Genomic DNA, 20,950 nt, shown 5'->3' on the forward strand with positions numbered 1-20,950 from the left:
GCAGATTTGTCAGAAAATGTAAGAGGAGAAAACTCACAAAATACTAATATCAAGAATGAAATAGGAATCATAACTATAAAACCCACAATTATAACTTTTAAAGTAATTAGGTTTGTCTTTTAAAACTTCTCCATATAAAAACTCCAGGCCCACATGATTTCACCAGTGAATTTCACCAAATATCTAAAGAATAAGAACTATCAATTCTATACTAACTCTTCCATAAATTGAAGAAAAGGGAATAATTTTCAAGTCATTCTTTAAAAAGAGAATTAGCTGAGAGGAGGTCAAAATATCAACATTAATAGGAGTTTAAAAGAAGTCAATTCCAAGTCTCATAGATGACCTTGAGGGGCTCAAAACTTCAGTAGAGGAAGTCACTGCAGATGTGGCGGAAAGAGAAAGAGAACTAGAATTAGAAGTGGAGCCTAAAATTGTGACTGAATTGTTGTAATGCCATGATAAAATTTGAATGGATGAGGAGTTGCTTTTTCTGGATGAGCAAAGAAAGTGGTTTCTTGAGATAGAATCTACTCCTGAAGAAGATACTGTGAACATTGTTAAAATGTCAACAAAAGAAATAGAATATTACATATACTGAGTTGATAAAGCAGCAGCAGGGTTTGAGAGGATTGACTCCAATTTTGAAAGAAGTTCTACTGAGGGCAAAATGCTGTCAAGCAGCAACACATGCTACAGAAAAATCTGGGGGAAGAATAGTCAACTGATGCAGCACACTTCATTGTTGTCTTATTTTTTTAAATTGCCACAGCCATTTCTACTTTCAGCAACTACCATTTTCATCAGTTAGCAGCCATCAACACCAAGGCAAGGCCCTCTACCAGCAAAAAGATTAAGAGTAGCTAAAGACTCAGATGATTTAGTATTTTTTTTACAATAAAATATTTTTAAATTAAGGCACATATATTGTTTTAGGCATAATACTATTACAAACTTAACAGGCTACAGTATAGTACAAACATAACTTTTATATGCACAGGGAAATCAAAAGATTTATGTAAATTATTTCATTGCAATATTCACTTTATTGTAGTGGTCTGGAACTGAACCTGCAATATCTCCAAGGTATGCCTGTATTATGTGCATGGATCAGAAGATGCAATATCCATAACATACCAATTCTTCCCATGGTTATCTACAGATTCAATGTGAATTGAATCAAATTGCCAAAAGGGTTTTTGTTTTGTAAATATCAGTGTGTTAATTCAAATATTTATATGAAAAGGCAAAGGAACAAGAATAGCCAAAACAATTTTGAAAAAGTAAAAGTTGGAGGACTCAAACTACCTAATTTCAAGTTTGATTATAAAGCTGTGATAAAAACAGTATAGTACTGAAATATCTATAGATCAATGAAATATAGTCCAGAAATAGACCTACACATATATGATAAATTGATTATCAACAATGATGCAAAGGCAAGTCAATGAAGAAAGGACAGTCTTTATCAACTAGATATTTACATGTAAACAACAATGGACCTCATTCCATACCTTCTACCATACACAAGTATCAATTCAAAAGGATCATAGCTCTAAAATGAAAATCAAAAACCATAAACTGGCTAGAAAAAAATATAGGAAAAAATATTTGAGACCTTCAGTTAGGCAAAACTTTGTTAGATACCACACTAACAGCACAAGCCATTAAGGAAAAAGTGGTAAGTTGGACTTTGTCAAAATGCAAAACTTCTGTTTTTCAAAAGACCCTATTAAGAGAACAAAAAGATAAGCCATAGACTGGTAGAAAATACTTGCAATTCATATATTTGATAATGGACTTGTAGTCAGAATATGTAAATAACTCTAAACTCAATAATAAAACAACATTTCAGTTTAAAAATAGGACAATGATTTGTATAGACAGTTCATAAAAAAGATATATCAATGGAAAATAAGCCTATGAAAACATAATCAATCTCAATAGGTATTAGAGAAGTGCAAATTGAACCCACAATGAGATACCATAACTCATCTATTAGAACAGCAATATTAACAAACAAACAAACAAAAACTGGCAATACCAGGTGCTGGCAAAGATGTTTAGATTTTTTACATTGCTGATGGGAATACAAAATGGTACACCCACCTTAGAAAACTGTTCGTCAGTTTCTGATAAAATTAACATACACTTATTATAGGATCTGACAATCCTACTCCTATTTATGCTAGAGAAATAAAAACACATTCACACATTCTGCACATTAATGCTCATAACAGCATTAACTATTATCACCAAAAACTGGAAACAAAATTTTCTTTGTGTAAAGAATGGATAAATAAAATGTGCCTATTCATATCATGAAATACTACTTAGCAAAAAAGAATAAAAAATTTGCTAATACACATAACAATATGAATAAATCTCAAGTGCATCACGCTAAGTGAAAGAAGGCAGATTCAAAGGGTTTATACTGTATGATTCAATTTATATGATATTCTGGCACAGGAATAATTATAGGGACATAAATCAGTTGCCAGAGACAACTTGGAGGACAGGATGACTAAGGACTATGGGGAGATTTTTGATGTGTGGGAATTATTTTATATTTTGATTTTGATGGCATTCTCATGACTGTACTGTATGTGTTTGTCAAACCTACAAAACTATCTTCTAAAAGAATAAAGTATTATATTTTGACAAAATAAGACACAAAGAAAAAAACAGCTTCATTTTTCAATTAGAAATACAAAGTCATTCCTATGAAAATAAAAGTTCAATAAATCTAATAAAAAGTTCTACAATATTATATACTCAAAATCACAGTATGGGAGATTATTATTTTAGTTTTATATGGTTATTTTTGAGCTCCATTCTGAGGCGGACTATCTACAGCTGATCTTCGTTATTTGCAGAGTCTATATTTATGAATTTGTCCACTTGCTAAAATGTATTTGTACTCTCAAAATGACAGGGCATTTTCATGGTCATGTGTGGACAAATGCAGGGTCGCAAAAAACTGAATGACCTGACATATACATTCTCAGCTGAGGGGAAACAAGGTGATGCTCTGTCTTTATGTTTCAGCCATCATACTGTATACAAGTGTCCTTTTCTTGGTCTACTTAGTGACACCTTTTTCACATTTTAATGCTTTTTATTGGCAATTTTGCCTTTTAAATTGGCCCCCAAGCATAGTGCTGTAGTGCTATCTATCTAGTGTTCCTAAATGCAAGAAGTTTGTGTGATGTGTCTTATGTTACAATCTATGTATACCCAATTTTAAAACTATCTCTAGTTATAAGTCAATTATTGAATAAACATATAATATTCAAACTCTAATAAAGTTAATTGCTATAATCTTTCTACCTTTAAAGTTAAATAACGTTCTTTCAATATATGTTGAATTCCACATTTTTTGAGATTACTGGGTATGGTTGTAGAAATAATACAAAGTTAATAAGTATTTTTATTTATACTTGATTGAATGCTTTTGAAAAACAGAATTTAGTAATAATTGAAATGATGAAGGTAAGTTTTCAAAAAGTTTCATTCTTACAACCAGCATATGAAGCAGACAGTATTATTATCCCAGTTTTAGAGATGAAGCATCCAGATTCAATGTGGTTACACTAACACCTTCAAGGTTAAAGAATCTAGTGCCTGAGGGATTAGTTTTAAACTTTAGTGGGTCTGACTCCAAAGCTCTTTCAGTCACTACAGGAGTGCAATATTGGCAGTTTTTCTTGTCTTTTTCTTTTTTTTTGTAAATGACATTTTAGAAATAATACAGAATTTCAAAAGTCCAGCATCATAGTTATTAGTTTGCATCACCTTGCCTTTACAGTCAACAAATTTAATTGGGGAAGAGGCATATATCAGAAAGATTTTTCTATAATTATTTCAGAAATTATCACATTGATTCTGTAGATTGCCCTATTCATGAGCATTCACGTGTTGTTTTTAGAAAAATAATTAAATGTCCCTTTCTCCATAAATAAAGCTTTATATAATGCATTTTAATGGAAGTGAAGGTAGCGAAAGAAACTATTTCCTGATGTGTAACCTTCTAAATGTATAATGTGTTTTTTACTTTGTACTTCATTCTGTATTTGTGAATTTGCCCACTCAAATTTATTTGTAATCTCAAACTGATACCCGTGGCACTTTCATAGTCAGTTTATACAAAGAATGAATAGCACACTTGTTGGCCAAAGTTCTTGTTCATTGAATATATGAATCTTGTTGGCTCTGATTAAAAAAAAAAAGTTGATCTATCAACCTAGAAAATACCTGATTTAGTGCCTTCTTACTGCCATAAAGTTTCCTCTGTTGTTTGCTTCCCTCTCAAATACATGCCAGCCTGTTGAATTATGCAAAAACAAATACAAAAAAGGAAAACATTGTATCTACTTTTTGTTTTATTTTAGTTTTACATGGTTATTTTTGAGAGATAACAAATACAGAAAATTCAATAGCAAATTTAGTTGATTTGGGAAAGTCCATCTAACATATAAGTAAATAAAAATTATTATTCTGAGTTTACCTTTCCTTGACCAACGTAAATCCAAATACATAAATTTAGTATTATTGGGGAAGGAAGACGACCCCGACCTTGATTCTTTCTACATTTATATCTACTTATGAATTTCTGAATCCTCTTATTTGACTTTAAACCTAGGTTTGCTGACAATCGTCAAATGGGGAAGAGCTATTTTATACGAATCTATAAGAAGTAATAAGAATTAACTCACAGCATTTAGGAACAGAAGCATATTTTTGGTTGCTGTCTTCCTTCATTTACCTACTACTTTCAGGTACAATATTTCCATCTTTCTTATCTATTCAACCTATCTGTTGGTCACTGGAATATCTTGCCAAATAAAGGGCAATAAAGGCATTGACTTAAAAAAAAAGTAGATATAAATAACCAAGAAGAAAGTGAACATTCCTTTTTTTTCTTGCAGATGCAGAAGACATATAACAGCTGTATTTCTAATAGTAGAAAAATTGAGTCTTAGGTGGCAAGGCTGTGAAGTGCTGCTGCACAATATCATTCAGACATCCAGTTTACAATCCATTTCCAAGGAAACATGCTATTTATCATTTCCCTCCATGTCATTAATCACTTTTCAAGATGTATTTCTATATCCCATATTGTCCTTTCAAATTGATTTATCTTAAAGTCCAATTAATGACTCTTCAAATTCACTTCAAAAACAAAACTATGTTCGGATAATAGTTCTTTTTTCTTGAAGAATACAAATTATAATAATATATAAAAACTGAAATCTATAACAGAAGAGCAATGAACTTGTTTGGACCCTAACTGCATTTGGCTAATACTATGATATTCTGAATTGAGCATTCTATGGAAAAACAAAAAGGACTCAAATAGAAGCAACTCATTTGGGAATTATATTATTTACATAATTCACATATTTTCTCTTTTCTTTCACGTGAACAGTTGCCATTAAAGATGCATTGCAAGCTTGCCATTCTTTGGAATAACGTATGAAGTGACATTAACCCTGGAAGCAAAGAACTCTTTGAATTTATCATGACTTTTCTCTGCCCTTTCATGAAACTAAACGCAGGGTGATTTTTGGCCACTGACAGGCTAGCCACTTTTGGAGGAAGACCAGTGAGTAAATTTGATTTTAAAACTGACCACAACTTTTCATTGACATTTATAGGCAGAGACAGATGTTAACTTGTAATAAATTTGAAAGCAGAATTTTATTTTCAGAGCCATGAACCAAATATGAACTTTCCAATGCTGCTTCCTCCATTCAGGCATAACTTTTCAGTATTTGTTGTAATTTGGTCCGGCAATCTACTAGAAATTGTTCCAAGTCAAATTAGTTGAAATATTGCAATGCCATCTTTTAAAAATCTTTATTGAGATGTAATTCAAAGGCCATACAATTTACCCATTGAAAATGTACAATTCAATGTTTTCTTAGTATATGCACAGAGTTGTGGAACCATTACCATAATCTAATTTTAGAACATCTTTTATCACCCCCAAATGAAACTGCATACCCATTAGCAATCACTCTTATTCTATCCTCCATCCTTAGTTAATGAGTTCCTGTTTCTAGAGGTTTGACTATTCCAGACACTTTATATAATGGAATCATAAATTGTGAAGTTTAGTGATAGTCTTTTTTTACTTAGCATGTCTTCAAGGTTCATAAATGTTGTAGCTTAAGTCAGTATTTCATTCCTTTTTGTGGCAAATAGTATTTCATTTTATGGATATATCACATTTTATCTATCCATGCATAAATTGATAAGCATTTGCATTGTTACCACTTTTTGACAATTACAAATAATAGTACTATAGATATTTATAGACAAGATTTTATATAAATGTGTATGTTTTTTAATTCTCTTGGTTTTATACCTGGAAGTGAAGTTGCTGAGTGTCATGGTAACTCTATGTTTAACATTTTACAGAACTATCAAAAAATTTTGCAAAGCAGTTGCACAATTTTACATCCCCACCAACAATATACAAGTGTTCCCATTTCTTCACATTCTCTCTTACACTAGTTATTGTCTACCTATGTAATTATAACTATCCTGGTGGGTAAGGAGTGGCATTTCATTGTGGTTTTTGACTTGCATTCCCTAATGACCAACGTTGTTGAACATCTTTTCAGATGTTTTTTGCCAATTTGTGTATCTTCTTTACAGAAATACCTATTCGTATCCTTTGTTTACTTTTAATTGTGTATTTGTCTTTTTATTGTTGAGTTGTAAGAATTCTAAATATATTCTGGATACAAATCTCTTATTAGATAAGTAATTTACATTTTTCTCACTTTAATATTTTTTGTGGTGCAGAAGTTTTTAGTTTGACAAAAACCAATTTACCTGGGTTTTTTCCCCTTTGGTTGTTGCACTTTCAGTGTTATATCTAAGAAGTCATTACCTAACTAAAAGTCATGAAGATTTACTTTATAAAATGTTTATAGTTTTAGCTATAATGTAGGTCTGTGATTAATTTCAGTTAATGCTGTGTATGGTGTAATAAAATGGGTTCATCTTCATTCTTTTGCATGTGGATTTTCAGTAGTTCTAGCACAAATAACTGAAAAAAAATCTCTCCACTAAACAATTTGACATTCTTGTTTAAAATCAGTTGACCATATAGATAAGGATTTATTTCTGGATTCAAAATTCTGTTCCATTGATTGATATATCTATCATTAGGCCAGTACCACGCTGACTTGATTATTTTAACTTTGTAGAGTGTTTTGAAATCATGAATGTGATTCCTATAACTTTATTCTTTTTCCAACATTATTTTGGATATTCTGGGTCCCTTGAAATTTTACTTGAATTTCAGAATGTTTTTACACTTAGGCAAAAAAAAAAAAGCTGAGATTTTTATAGAGATTGTGTTAAATCTGTAGACCATCATGGAGAGTAATATTGTCATGTTAACATATTAAGTCCTCTAATCTATAAATGTGGAATATTTTTCTATTCCTTTAGAACTTATAATTTCTTCCAATGATGTTATAGTTTTCTGAATATATATTTTACATTTCTTTAAACATATTTCTAAATATTTTATTCTTTTTGATGCTGTTGTAGATGAAATTGTTTTCTTAATGTTATTTTCAGATTGTTCCTTGCCAGTATGTAGAAACACAGTTGATTTTCATCTATTGGTCTTGTATCCTGAAACCTTGTTGAAATTGTTTACTAGTTCTAATAGTTTTTTAGTGGAGTCCTTAAGACTTGCTATGTACAAGGTCCATGTTGCTTAAGTAGAGGTAATTTATTTCTTCCTTTCCAGTTGAGTCTTTTACTACTACCGCTAGCCTTCTTGCTCTGGCTAGAGCAATAGAAGTACATAGGATTTTGTTTTAAAAAATTACCTATTGACATTATCATGATTTCTGTCCTTTATTCTAGTAATAGGGCATGTTACATTACTTAATTTTCATGTGTTAATTCAACCTGAGATAAATTCCATTTGGGCATGGTGTGAATTTTTTTTTTTTTTTTTTGTATGTGTTGCTGGATTCAGTTTGTAAATATTTCAGAAGAGATTTTTGTGTCAATAATCACAAAAAATACTGGTACAGTATACCTGAGTTGCCTTGTCTGATTATGGTATCAGGGCAATACTGACTGCATAGAATAAGGTCATAAGTGTTTCTTCCTTTTCCATATTCAGAAGAGTTTGTAAAGGATTGGTACTAATTTTTAAATGTTTGATAAAAATCGCCAGTGAAGCTACCTGAAATGGAAATGTTGTTTGTAGACATTTTAAAATTCCTAATTAAGTTTCCTTGCTTATTATAAGTCTGTTTAGATTTTCAATTTCTTAGTGAGTCAGTTTTGAATGTAACTTTTTAGGAACATGGTAATTGTATCATAGATTTACTGGCATACAGTTCTTCATAGTATTTCCTTATAGTCATACTTATTTCTGTAAAGGCATTAGTAATGTCAACTATTCATTCCTGATTTAGCAATTTGAGTCTTCTCTGTTATTAGCATGATCCTAATAGCTAAATGTTTGTCAATTTTGTTGATTTTTTAAAAAAATCTTTTGGTTTTGTTCATTTTCTGTATTTTTTTCTCTATTTTATTTATGTCTACTATAATCTTTATTATTTTCTTTGTTCTGTTTGATTTGGATTTAGTTTGACCTTTTTTTCTGGTTTCTCAAGGTGAAAGTTTAGGTAATTGATTTAAAGTTTTTCTTCTTTTTTAAATACAGGCATTTACACAACTAAATTTTACTCTAAGCATTGTTTTAGCTGTATGCCACAAATTTTAGCATGTTGTGTTTTCATTTTTTTCATCTCAAAGTGCTTTCTAATTTCCCTGGTAATGTCTTCTTTTACTCATTGATTATTTAGGAGCACCCTGTTTAATATCCACATATTTGTGAGTTTCCTGAAGTTCCTTTTATTGTTCTACCTTAATTCTATTTTGTTAGGAGAACATACTTCCTATGATTTCAACAGTGTTAAATTTCCTGACACATATTTCTTAGCCCAGTATGTTTACTATTCCGGAGAATGCTCCATGTATGCTTGACAATGTATATTCAGCAAATTTAAGTGTTCTGTAGATGTCCATTTGTTTTAATTGGTTTAAAGGGTTCTGCATTCTCGTTGGTCTTCTAAATAGTCACTCTATCCATCATCGAAAGTGGACTATGAAAGCCTCCAATTACTATTGTTGGATTGCCCATTTCATGCCTTTAATTTTACTAGTCTTTGCTTAATGCATTTTGGGGTTCTGTTGTTAAATACATATATGTCTATAATTATTATATTCTTGATGAATTAATCATCTTAATGATAAAACATCCTTCTTTAGTAACTTTGTCTTTTTTAAAATTCTTTTGTTTGGGCCAGGTGCGGTGACTCACACCTGTAATTCTAGCACTTGGGGAAGCTGAGGTGGGCAGATCACGAGATCAGGAGTTTGAGACCAGCCTGACCAACATGGCAAAACCCCATCTCTACTAAAAATGCAAAAATTAGCTGGGCGTGGTGGCAGGCACCTGTAATCCCAGTGACTTGGGAAGCTGAGGCAGGAGAATCGCTTAAACCCAGGAGTCAGAGGCTGCAGTGAGTCGAGATCGTGCCACTGCACTCCAGCCTGGGCGACAAGAACAAGACTCTGTCTCAAAAAAAAAAAAAAAAAAAAAAAAAAAAAAAATTCTTTTTTTCATAATATTAGTATAGTCACTCCAGCTCTCTTAGGATTGCTATTTGCGTGATACAAAATTTTTCATTCTTTAACTTTCAACCTATTTTTACCTTTGAATCTAAAATGTGCTGCCAATAGACGGTGTGTAGTCGAATCTTGATTTTTGCACAATCTAACAATTCCTATCTTTGGTTAGATTGTTAAAAACATTGCATCTAATGTTATTAATATGGTTTGACTTATGGTTATCATTTTGCTTTTCATTTTCTATATGTCTCATGGTTCATTCTTCTCTTCCTCCTTTACTCAACTGTCCCTTCCAGGTAAAAACTGCTATCTTAGTGTGGGAGATGAGAGTAAAGTGAGCCTCCTTTTCTTGGTTGAACCCATTGAGAATAGGGCTTAAATCACATTGAGCTAGAGATGAGGCATGTCCTTAATATAAGAGACTTCCATAGTTCTTACTCAGATTTAGTACTATAGATTTTCTTGAATAAATATTTCTCCATTTCCTCTATGTTCTTAGGAGAGTTTCCAGTGACTATTTTTTTAATAATTTTCACCAGTTATAGTTATTTCACTGGGGAGACGGTTCACAGAGGTCATTACACCACACCCATCCCAGAAATGCTTCTGCCATACCATTTGATATGTCTTCTGAGGAACTTGAGGCAATGCATAAGTTCTTATCAGTGTCAGAGCAATACAAAGAATATCCAATATATGCTTCTGGGATTCCTCATCTCTGATTTTCAACTTCTCTTCTGACATGGAAAAATACAAAGAAAGAAAGGACATCTGGATACTTCTTCTTCTACTTTATACTTTCAATTGATGAGTTGGAAAAGATGGTGGAACTGAACAACCCAAAGGCCTGCTAGAAATTTTCAGCTTCCCACAGCTCTCACTAAAAGCGTAGCTATGGCCAGGCACAGTGGCTTACACCTAGAATCCCAGCATTTTGGGAGGCTGAGGTAGTGGATCACTTTAGACCAGGAGTTTGAGACCAGCCTGGCCAACATAACAAAACCTTGTCTCTACTAAAAATACAAAAATTAGTCGGGCATGGTGGTGCATGCCTGTAATCCCAGCTACTTGGGAGGCTGAGTCATAAGAATTGCTTGAACCTGAGAGGCAGAGGTTGCAGTGAGCTGAGATCACACCACGGCACTACAACGTGAGTGAGAGAGTGGAACTCTGTCTCAAAAAAAAAATTAAAATAAAGTGTTTCTATGTAAGCATAAATCATATTCGTAACAGCGCTTTTGTTGGGTAGACTGATGATACTTTTATATCTCCTGAATTAAAGTTCATATAACTGTGTGCTGGAAATGTCTAGACTGAAATATGATGTCTGAACCTGTCAATGTCTGACAGAAACCTGTTTATATCAATCTGAATAGCTTAGATTTGATCCTTGCCCCTAACTCTTGTAGAGTTCTTGAAAATGTACTACAAATAATGTCTATAGTGGTACAAGGACCTTTACTGTAAGGTATATGTGTCATGGTTGCTAAAGAACAATATTAGAAGTACATTAAAAATTCTACTAGGAATATTAGCCACTTTTGCCTCTAATAAGGTACCTGTTAAGAATATAACTCATTTTAATACCCCTCTCTCAATAACTGATAGAAAAAGCACATAGCAAATCAGCAAGTATATAGTAGACTTGAACTGTCAACCAACAACAACAACAACAAAAAAAGAATATAACTCATAATCTAATAAGAGACAAGTGGCAAATATAGTTAATGTAAATTTTCATTTAAAAAAATGATACTTCAAGTTTCAGCTCCAACATGTAAAGAGCTTTGAAGTTGTCACTTGGGGACTTATAAGAAAAAATAACTGAATAAATTGGGGGAAACATAATTTTCTTGAGGTTGCAGGGCAAACCAACTTTCAGAAATCAGCAAAGATGGACAAGTTCACAAAAGCAGACCTGAGTTCAGTTGATCTGGCACAGAAGGTGCTGGAACTATAAACCTGTAGATACAGTTAAATAGCAATGTTGATGAATGGATGAGGGTTAAGTGTAGAGTTCCTTCAGAGGGAAAGATGCCTTAGGGCTGCATTCTCAATACTTTCACGGAAACCCAGCAGGTTTGAAAAGCCAAGAAAGCTCACTTCTTATTTTTGGCAGGAAGAGGTGAAAAATACCATTTTGAAGTATGACCAATGTGTTCTCCAGATGAATAACAAAGGCCCATTGCCCAGTGAAAAATATTTCACCAGAGCTTTATCTCACATAGGCAGAAAAGCAACTCCAGCCCACCTCTAGCCTTCTTGTGTCATCCAAGGTGCCTGGGGGTGGTGGGGAGGGAGCAAAGGTGAAAAACTTAGGTCACAGTCCAGGGACTTGTTATCAAAGAGGTTTCATGACTTACTTGCTCACAGTCACATGTTCAGTTGAGGTATAAAAGCATATTTAGTAGTTTCAAAATGGACATTCTTGAGGCTTCTAATACAGAACTGAATTCAAAACAAAACAAAAATAGCGCTTTTTTGCAATAGGTTTGTCACCAGAACACAGGTATTGTAAAAACCACCCCTAAAAGCCACAATGGAAAAGGAATAAAATTTGTGTACACATGGTTGTCTTGGACCCCAGGTTCAGGGAAGTCCACCACTACCAGCCATCTGATCTATAAATGTAGTGTCATTGACAAAAGAACCACTGAAAATTTTGAGAAAGAGGCTGCTGAGATGGGAAAGGGCTCCTTCAAGTATTCCTGGGTCTTGAATAAACTGAAAGCTGAGCCTGAGTGTGATATCACCATTGATATTCCCCTCTGGAAATTGGAGACCATCAGATATGACTATCACTGATGCCCCAGGACATAGAGACTTTATCAAAAACATGATTACAACCACATCTCAGGCTGGCTGTGCAGTCCTGATTGTTGCTGCTCACATATATGTCACAGTAGATGAATCTGAAGCTGTAATCTCCAAGAATGGGCAGAGCCGTGAGCATGTCCTTCTGGCTTCCACACACGGAGTGTGAAAGAACTAATTGTTGGTGTTAGTAACATGGATTCCACTGAGCCACTCTACAGCCAGAAGAAATACAAGGAAATTGTTAAGGAAGTTAGCACTTACAGTAATTGGTTACAAACCTGCCATAGTAGCATTTGTGCCAATTTCTGGTTGGAACGGAGACAACATGCTGGAGCCAAGTGCTCACATGCCTTGGTTCAATGGGTGGAAAGTCACCTATAAAGATGGCAGTGCAGTGGAACCACACTGCTAGAAGCTCTGCATTGCATCCATCCAAACCAATGCCTTCAACTGACAAGTTGCATCTGCCTTTCCAGGATGTCTAGAAAATTGGTGGTATTGGTAATGTGCCTTTGGGCTGAGTGGAAGCTGGTGTTCTCAAACCCAGCATGGTGTTCCCTTTGCTCTAGTCCATGTTACAACTGAAATAAAGTCTGTTGAAATGCACCATGAAGCTTTGAGTGGAGCTCTTCCTGGGGACAGTGTGGGCTTCAATATCAAGAATGTGTCTGTCAAAGATGTTCGTTGTGGCAATGTTGTTGGTGACAGCAAAAATGACCCACCAATGGAAGCAGCTGGCTTACTGCTCAGGTGATTATCCAGAACCATCCAGGCCAAATCCCTGCTGGCAGCGCCCCTGTACTGGATTGTCACACAGCTCACCTTGCTTGCAAGTTTGCTGAGCTGAAGGAAAAGATTGATGGCCATTCTGGTAAGAAGCTGGAAAATGGCCCTAAGTTCTTGAAATCTGGTGATGCTGCCATTTGTTGATAAGGTTCCTGCCAAGTCAGGCATGTTCAGCAGTCCTCTGACTATCCTCCTCTGCATCCTTTGGCTGTTCGTGATGCAAGATAGACAGCTGTCATGGTGTCATCCAAGTAGCGGACAAGAAGGCTGCTGGGAGGTAGCAAGTTCATCAAGTCTCCCCAGAAAGCTCAGAAGGCTGAATAAATATTATCCCTAATACCTGCAGATCAGTCTTAATCAAAACTGTTTGTTTCAACTGGCCATTTAATAGTAAAAGACTGGCGAATGATAACAATGCATCATAAAACCTTTAAAAGGAAAGGAGAATGTTTTGTGGGCCATTTTTTGTTTTTTTTTTTTTTTTTTTTTGCATGTGGCAGTTTTAAGTTATTAGATTTTTAAAATCAGTGCTCTTTAATGAAAACGACTTGACCAAAAATCTGTCACAGAATTTGTGACACATTAAAACAAAGTTAAATGAGAAAATAAATAAAAAATGTTTGTAAAATAAAAATAAAATTCTTCATCAAACCTAAGTCATAAAAATAAACATTTTTCCCTGAGTCTTCATTTCTGAAAACCCCTATTATCATGTAAATCTTATGTTAAATAAATGTGTTATGCTTTTCTCTTGTTAATCTTTCTTGTATATGGGTGAGAAAAAGATATTTTTCTCTTCTATAAGTTCAAAATACTCATTATACATTGAGACATAGCAGCAAATCTTTGTGGATCAGTACAAGTCTTTTGGAAAGAGTGGTTGATCAAAGTATTTTTATTTGGCCAGTGCCAAAAAAAACTATAAAATAACTAATCTTCAAATATGTGCTATAAATTAGTTCCAAATAAATGTAAATCTTGAAAATAATTTAGGTTTCTAATTAGTCTTTCCAGACTGAATCAACCTAGAGAAGGCATATATGTCATCATAAGGGAAACAAGGGTTTTTACTGGTTCAGCTCTCATCTTCAGAACTGTTATCCCCAATGACACTTCTAGCTCCTGCTCCAGTCTCTCTGGAATACTCGGGAAATCTCAGAAGATGTCTCATATAGTGGCCTTTGAAGACATTATCAGGCTACTTACCATTCACTATGAGCCTATCTGATTCTGAGGATGGCTACAAGGATCTCAGGTCACTTTTTGTAGTCTCCAGGCCTGTCCCCAGGGGAAATGCCCCTCCAAAAGTGATAGTTCTTGCTCCTTGCTTGAATTGCAGGGGATTAACAGAAGAAAACGGTCTAGATATTCTGAGTAATTCACATTATGATCACCTCAAGATTATCTTTCCATCTGTCCTTGAGTCAGGCTGCATTAATCTCTCTTAAAATAAAATTTTTTCCCATGAAAAGATTAGTCCATTCTATAATAGAGCTAAAGAAACCTTCTAGATGTGACAAATTATAGCTATTTTTTCAGCTTCAGTTACTTATTTGATCAGGAATCTCTTAATATACTAATACAGGTAAAACAGTAAAATTCAAGGTCATTGGAATTTTTCTTTTTTTAGAACACATGTTCTTTTTTAATTTAACTTTTATTTTAAGTTCAGGGAGTACATGTGCAGGTTTGTTAAGTAAACGTGTGTCATGGGGGTTTGTTTTACAGATTATTGTATCATCCAGGTATTAAGCCCAGTACTCATTAGTTTTCCTGATCCTCTCCCTCCTCTCCACTTCCACCTTCCAATAGGCCCCAGTGTGTGTTGCTGCTCCCCTCTATGTGTCCATGTGTTATCCTTTAAGTCCCACTTGTAAGTAAGAACATGTGGTATTTGGTTTTCTGTTGCTGTGTTAGTTTGCTAAGGATAATGGCCTCCAGATTCATCAATGTTCCTGCAAAGAATATGATCTTGTTCTTTTTCATGGCTGCATAGTATTCCATGGTGTATGCATACCACATTTTCTTTATCCAGTCTACCACTGATGGGCATTTAGGTTGACTGGCTATTAGAATTTTTCTATATGTGCTATTATTTTCCTAATAGAAATGTTTATATTTAACATGTGCAAAAAACCATATAAACAGAAAGTAAATAGGGAAGTCTATTTTACTCTAGAAGTTTCTGACTTTCCAGCACATACTACCAAAATATATACCACTTTTTTCCAGAGCAGTATAGCAACAACTCATTCAAGATTTTGAATGTTGTCTTTACAAAACTTATTATAAATCATGAATTAAACTCCTAAATAAAAAATTTCTCCATTATTATTTCATTCAATATCAACTGCTAAGCAGTCATCTCTTCAAGAGAGACACATTCCTTCAGTCTCAGATCTACCTGTATCATCTACACTTCTTAAGGTATATTTATACTGTGACCTCAACCTCACTCTGATTCCAGCTGCACACTGTTTAATTTTTATTTCATGTCATCTCTGTTGGACATACATTTAAGATGACTAGTGGTATGAAAAAGCACTTAGGTTCTTCCTAGCTGTGAAATTTTGTGTTCTAGGACCAAAGATAAATCACCTATGGGCAAGGAAAGCTTTTCATGGTGTTCTTCTTGGGCCTATTTAGCTTAAAGCATTTACTGAATCATATGCTACGGAGTTCAACTGTTTTCCAGAAGATCCAATAACTTGGAGATATAAAATAATAAAAATGAAAAATTAGTAAAACAATTTGAAGCACTGTATCAAAGTCAGGAAAAAAGGACGTGACTCACTGAGAACAATGGGCAGCGTAAGTCATATTAAACTTTCCTAAACAATTATGATGGTAGAATAGAGCATATTTTCATTTCAAAAGGACTAATGTCTCAAACTCATTTTTTATAAACTTTTAAAAAACATTTTATTTTGAAATATTATGGGAAATGAGTATTATTTTTGTTTTCTTTTCATTTTTGTCAGTAATTATTTGCTTGAGAATAGTTTCTTATTATTAAATGTTAAGGTTAGGTTACCTCCCTTTGTGCATATGGAAATATAGAGGCTTAATAGTATCTTATTTTGCAAATTGTAAGTAGTGAGACTTTCTTTCCCCTTGCTGTTATTAAAGTTTCAGCTGTCGCTTTAGCAGTACTACTCTTCGAATATGCAATCAACTGTTTGGAAAGAAGAGATGGAAGTCAAATCTTTACTGTATTAAAACATAAGTCTCAAAAGATGGAGTGGACATACTTTACCCTAATCCTCTCATTAAGTACAGATCAAAACCTTGGGCATTATACGTAAAAGAAACATAAGAAGACTCTGAAAGTGGAGACAAGACTGGCTAGGGACTGTGGGACCAAAGAATGAGGCAGTGTGTTTCCTGAGTTTCCCTTTTATCTCATACATCCTGGATTGGGTGCTAGAGAATCCAGCAACCCAGAAATATCATCAGCTGGAGCAAAGAGATTTTCTCATGAAAAGTCTGCTCTCTCTCTAACCAAAAGAGGAGGAAAGGGGCACCTAGCAAGACAGAAAACTTTTAGATAATAACAGCACAACTCCAGTCAAACATTTATGGAAATGCATAATGCAGTCTCACTCCCAACCCCATCAGCAAAGGCTAGAAGGGAGCCTGGACTCCACCCTCATTAGATGGAAACATGGTCCTCAAACTCCCCCACATGATAGTATCAGAGAAGGCGGAGTAAGAAACCAAGACCTTCATTCCTGTCCCAAGGTAACTCCTGTCACCCCTTCGTAGTGTCAGTGGAGACCATGCAGGCAGGCAATCTACATGCTGACCCAGCTGTTACAAGACACCCAATTCCCTCCTTGCCATATTAATGTCTGTATTAGTCAGGGTTCTCGAAAGGGACAGAACAAATAGGATGAATATACAAAAGGGAGTTTATTAAGGAGTATTAACTCACACTATCACAAGGTTCCACAATAGGCCATCTGTAAGCTGAGGAGCAAAGAGGCCAGTATGAGTCCAAAGCTGAAGAACTTGGATTCCGATGTTTGAGGACAGGAAACATCCAGCACAGGGGAAAGATGTAGGCTGGGAGGCTAAGCTAGGCTAGTCTCTCTACATTCTTCTGCCTGCTTTCTATTCTGGCCGCACTGGCAGCTGATTAGATGGCACCCACCCAGATTGAAGGTGGGTCTGCCTTTTCCAGTACACTGAATCAAATATTCATCTCCTTTGGCAGCACTCTCAGAGACACACCCAGGAACAATACTCTGCATCCTTCAATCCAATCAAGTTGACACTCAGTATTAACCATCACAGTGTTCAAAGAGAATGAACAGGAAAAATAAAGGACATTTATGACCTCAAGCAATAATGAACACTGCCTCATCCCTCTGCGTAGTATCAGTAGAGGTCATGTGGGACAAAGTAACAAGGTACTTCTCCTCCTCCCAGATAGGATGATGCCATCAGAGACCTAGTGGGAGCCTAAACTCCCATCCCTGCTGATCAGTAACAAAGTACAACTTACCTTTGGGTATCAGCGAAGGCCACCCTCACTTGGCAGTAATGAGGTAGCACTTCTGCCAGTGTGGTATCAGAGGAGGCCTGCTGAAACAGAAGACTTAAATAAGATCTGGATTCTCATAGCCTAATACTCAACATGTCCGGAATACAGTAGAAATTTACTTATCATACCAAGAACCAGGACTTGAATGAGAAAAGACAATCACTGCCTAACTGAACCAAATCTCAGGGATATGCGAACCTGTAGCAAAGGATCAAACATCTGTGTCATTGGAGTCCCATGAGAAGATAAAGAAGGTGAGACTAAAACAGTACTTAAAAGAATGTCTGCAAATTTACCAATTTTGGCAAAAGGTACAAAGCTTAGTGTAAGCATAATAGAACTTGTGGCCCATTTCCTTGCTGTCAAACTTTTCATTATCTCTTCTTTCATGCAAAGGAGGAGGCGGTGAAGAAGAAGAAAGAAACAGAAGGAGAACACAGAAGAAGGATGAAGAAGAATAAGAGTAAGAAGCAGCAGCAGTTTAGTGTACCTTAAACAGGATGAACCCAACAAATTCCATGCCAAGATGCATCATATCATACCTATGAAAACTAAAGCATAAAAGAATTGAAAGCAGCAAGAAGAACTACATCCTACCTATAGTTTGAATAATAGTAGATTTAGCATAAAAATCATGGAGGCCAGAAGAAAGCGGTACATTTTTCAAGTGCTGAAAGAAAAAAAAAGATCAACCTAGAATCCAATATTCAGTGAAAATATCCTTCAGAAATGAAGAAGAAAGCAAGATAGTCTTAGATAAAGAAAAACTAAGGGAATTTCTAGCCAGCAGTGCTATCCTTAAGGGAAAGAAAAGACTGAAGAAAGTTCTTAGAACAGAAAGCAAATGATTTAATAAAAAGAAACTTAAAACATCAGAGAAGAAAAACAGAGTAACATAAAGAGTAAAAATATATATGGCAATATAACAGGTTTTTCTTCTCTTCTTTAGTGTTCTAAATCATGTTTGAAGAAAAACTTAGCACTATGTGAAGTGGTTCTTTTTTAATTTTTAACCTTTCTGGGTACATAGTAGCTGCATGTATTTATGGGACACACGAGATATTTTGATACAGGCATGCAATGCAAAGTAATCACATCAGAGTAAATGGAGTATCCATCATTTAAAGCATTTGTCATCTCCTTGCATTACAAACAATCTAATTACACTCTTTTAGTTATTTTAAAATTTACAATAGGTTATTGACTCTAACCACCCTGTTGTGCTATCAAGTACTAGATCTTATTCATTCTGTCTAACTATATTTTTGTACCCATTAACCACCCCCATTTTCCCTCCTCCCTGCTACCCTTCTCAGCCTTTAGTAACCATTATTCTGCTCTCTATCTCCGGGAGTTCAATTTTTCTTTAATTTTTAGCTTCCAAAAATGAGTGAAAAAATGTTGTTTCTTTCCATGCCTGACTTGTTTCACTTAACATAATATCTTCCAGTTCCATCATTGTTGTTGCAAATGACAGGGTCTCATTAATTTTACAGCTGAATAATACTCCATTGTGTGTATCTACCACATTTCCTTTATCCATCCATCTTTTATGGACACTTAGGTTGCTCCCATGTCTTGGCTATTGTGAATAGCGCTACAATAAACATGAGAGTACAGATCTCTCTTCAATATGTTGATTTCCTTTCGTTGGGATATAATACCTAGCAGTGGGATTGCAGGATCATGAAGTGGTTTGTAATGTATGTAGAAGAAAAATTTAAGACAGTTTTGTTACAACCAAGGGAAATGAAAAGGACTTAAATTTAAGATGACTATTTTTCACTCAAACTGATCAAATGTCACACTAGATGGGAAAATTACATATATATAATATTTCTATTTTTATTTTATATATAATATTTCTATTTTGATTTAGTTAATGTGTTTTGAGTGTATCTCTTTTTGTGTGTATCTGTTTTTAGTTACTATTCTAGGTACGTAATGTAATACTACTCTGGGTATGTAATATAATATACCCAGAATTGTCATAAAAAATAGATACACACAAAAAAGAGATACACTCAAAAACATATTAGACAAATCAACATAGAAGCCTAAAAATACTGTCCAAGTAGCCCACAGAAAAGTAGAAAAAGGAAAATAGAGAAGTAAAAAGTAGAACAATTAGAAAACAAGAAAATAAAGTGTCAGGACATAAGCCCTAACATAGCAATAATTATATCAAATGTAAACTATCTAAATACACCAATGAAAAGACCGAGGTTGGCAAGATGATTACTACTGAAACAAAACAATAACTTGAATGGATTCCAGGGAGTACAGCTGTCATTGTGACCCAATCACTTGTTTCGGGAAAGAATAGCCTCGGCAGTGTCATCATGAGTCTCATAAAAGCCATCAACAGCAACAGCACTAGCAAAATACACAACTCAAGAGGCCTAAGTGATAGATACCATCAAGGCAGCAGGAAAAAAATGACAAAAATAAGTGAACATACCTGAGACCTTCTTGGCTTTTTATATATAGACCGTATGAAGTCAACACTTACTAAGTTAATAGGGTACAGAGAACATATAATAAGCTAGTATTTTACATTTTATCAGTATTATTGTTTTACTTTCCTTCATCAAAGTTGTTACCAAAAGGAAAGAGGGAAAAAGAAAAATGTCCATGTAAATATGCCCACAATAGAATTCACAATAAATTTTTTCAAAAAAAAAATGCAAAAAAAAAAAAAAAAATAAGGCACAATTTCAGGAGATGCTAAGTTATGAACGAATACAGTCCATAGACCAACATACATACTGTGACTAATAAATTATTAATATTAATAAGTAAGTAAACTAAAATAAATTGAGCCTCAGTTCAGCACAATAATAAACCAGGAGATTCACTATAACTAGATGTGATTACACATCTGATTGACATGAACTGGTAGACGTACAACCAAACTCAAACAGCACTAATTTATGTAAGTGGGGCATCATAGTAGTCCAGTTAATGAAGTTATAAGCCTACAGTCGAAACCCATGAACCTAAGGGTAGATGCATGTTGCATGGCAGTTATGAGAAAAGAAAAAGGAGACATGAATACAAATAATGCATCTCAGACCTATATTACAAACTGCAAAGTCAGATGCAGTAAATGAAGGATATTTT

The 20,950-nt window shown here is 34.4% G+C and overlaps 1 long non-coding RNA gene across 1 annotated transcript in view; it reads left to right on the top strand.

Annotated features, from left to right (window-relative positions):
• The window catches only part of LOC135968550 (uncharacterized), a 260,016-nt gene extending 241,629 nt beyond the window's left edge, over nucleotides 1-18,387 (top strand). Inside the window, exon 4 of the long non-coding RNA XR_010583424.1 lies at nucleotides 16,417-18,387. This is a non-coding gene — a long non-coding RNA (uncharacterized lncRNA). The remainder of the gene's footprint in view (nucleotides 1-16,416) is intronic.
• The last annotated feature ends 2,563 nt before the right edge of the window (nucleotides 18,388-20,950 follow it).

Source organism: Macaca fascicularis, chromosome 1, assembly GCF_037993035.2.
Source record: "Macaca fascicularis isolate 582-1 chromosome 1, T2T-MFA8v1.1".
Lineage (NCBI taxonomy): Eukaryota > Metazoa > Chordata > Mammalia > Primates > Cercopithecidae > Macaca > Macaca fascicularis.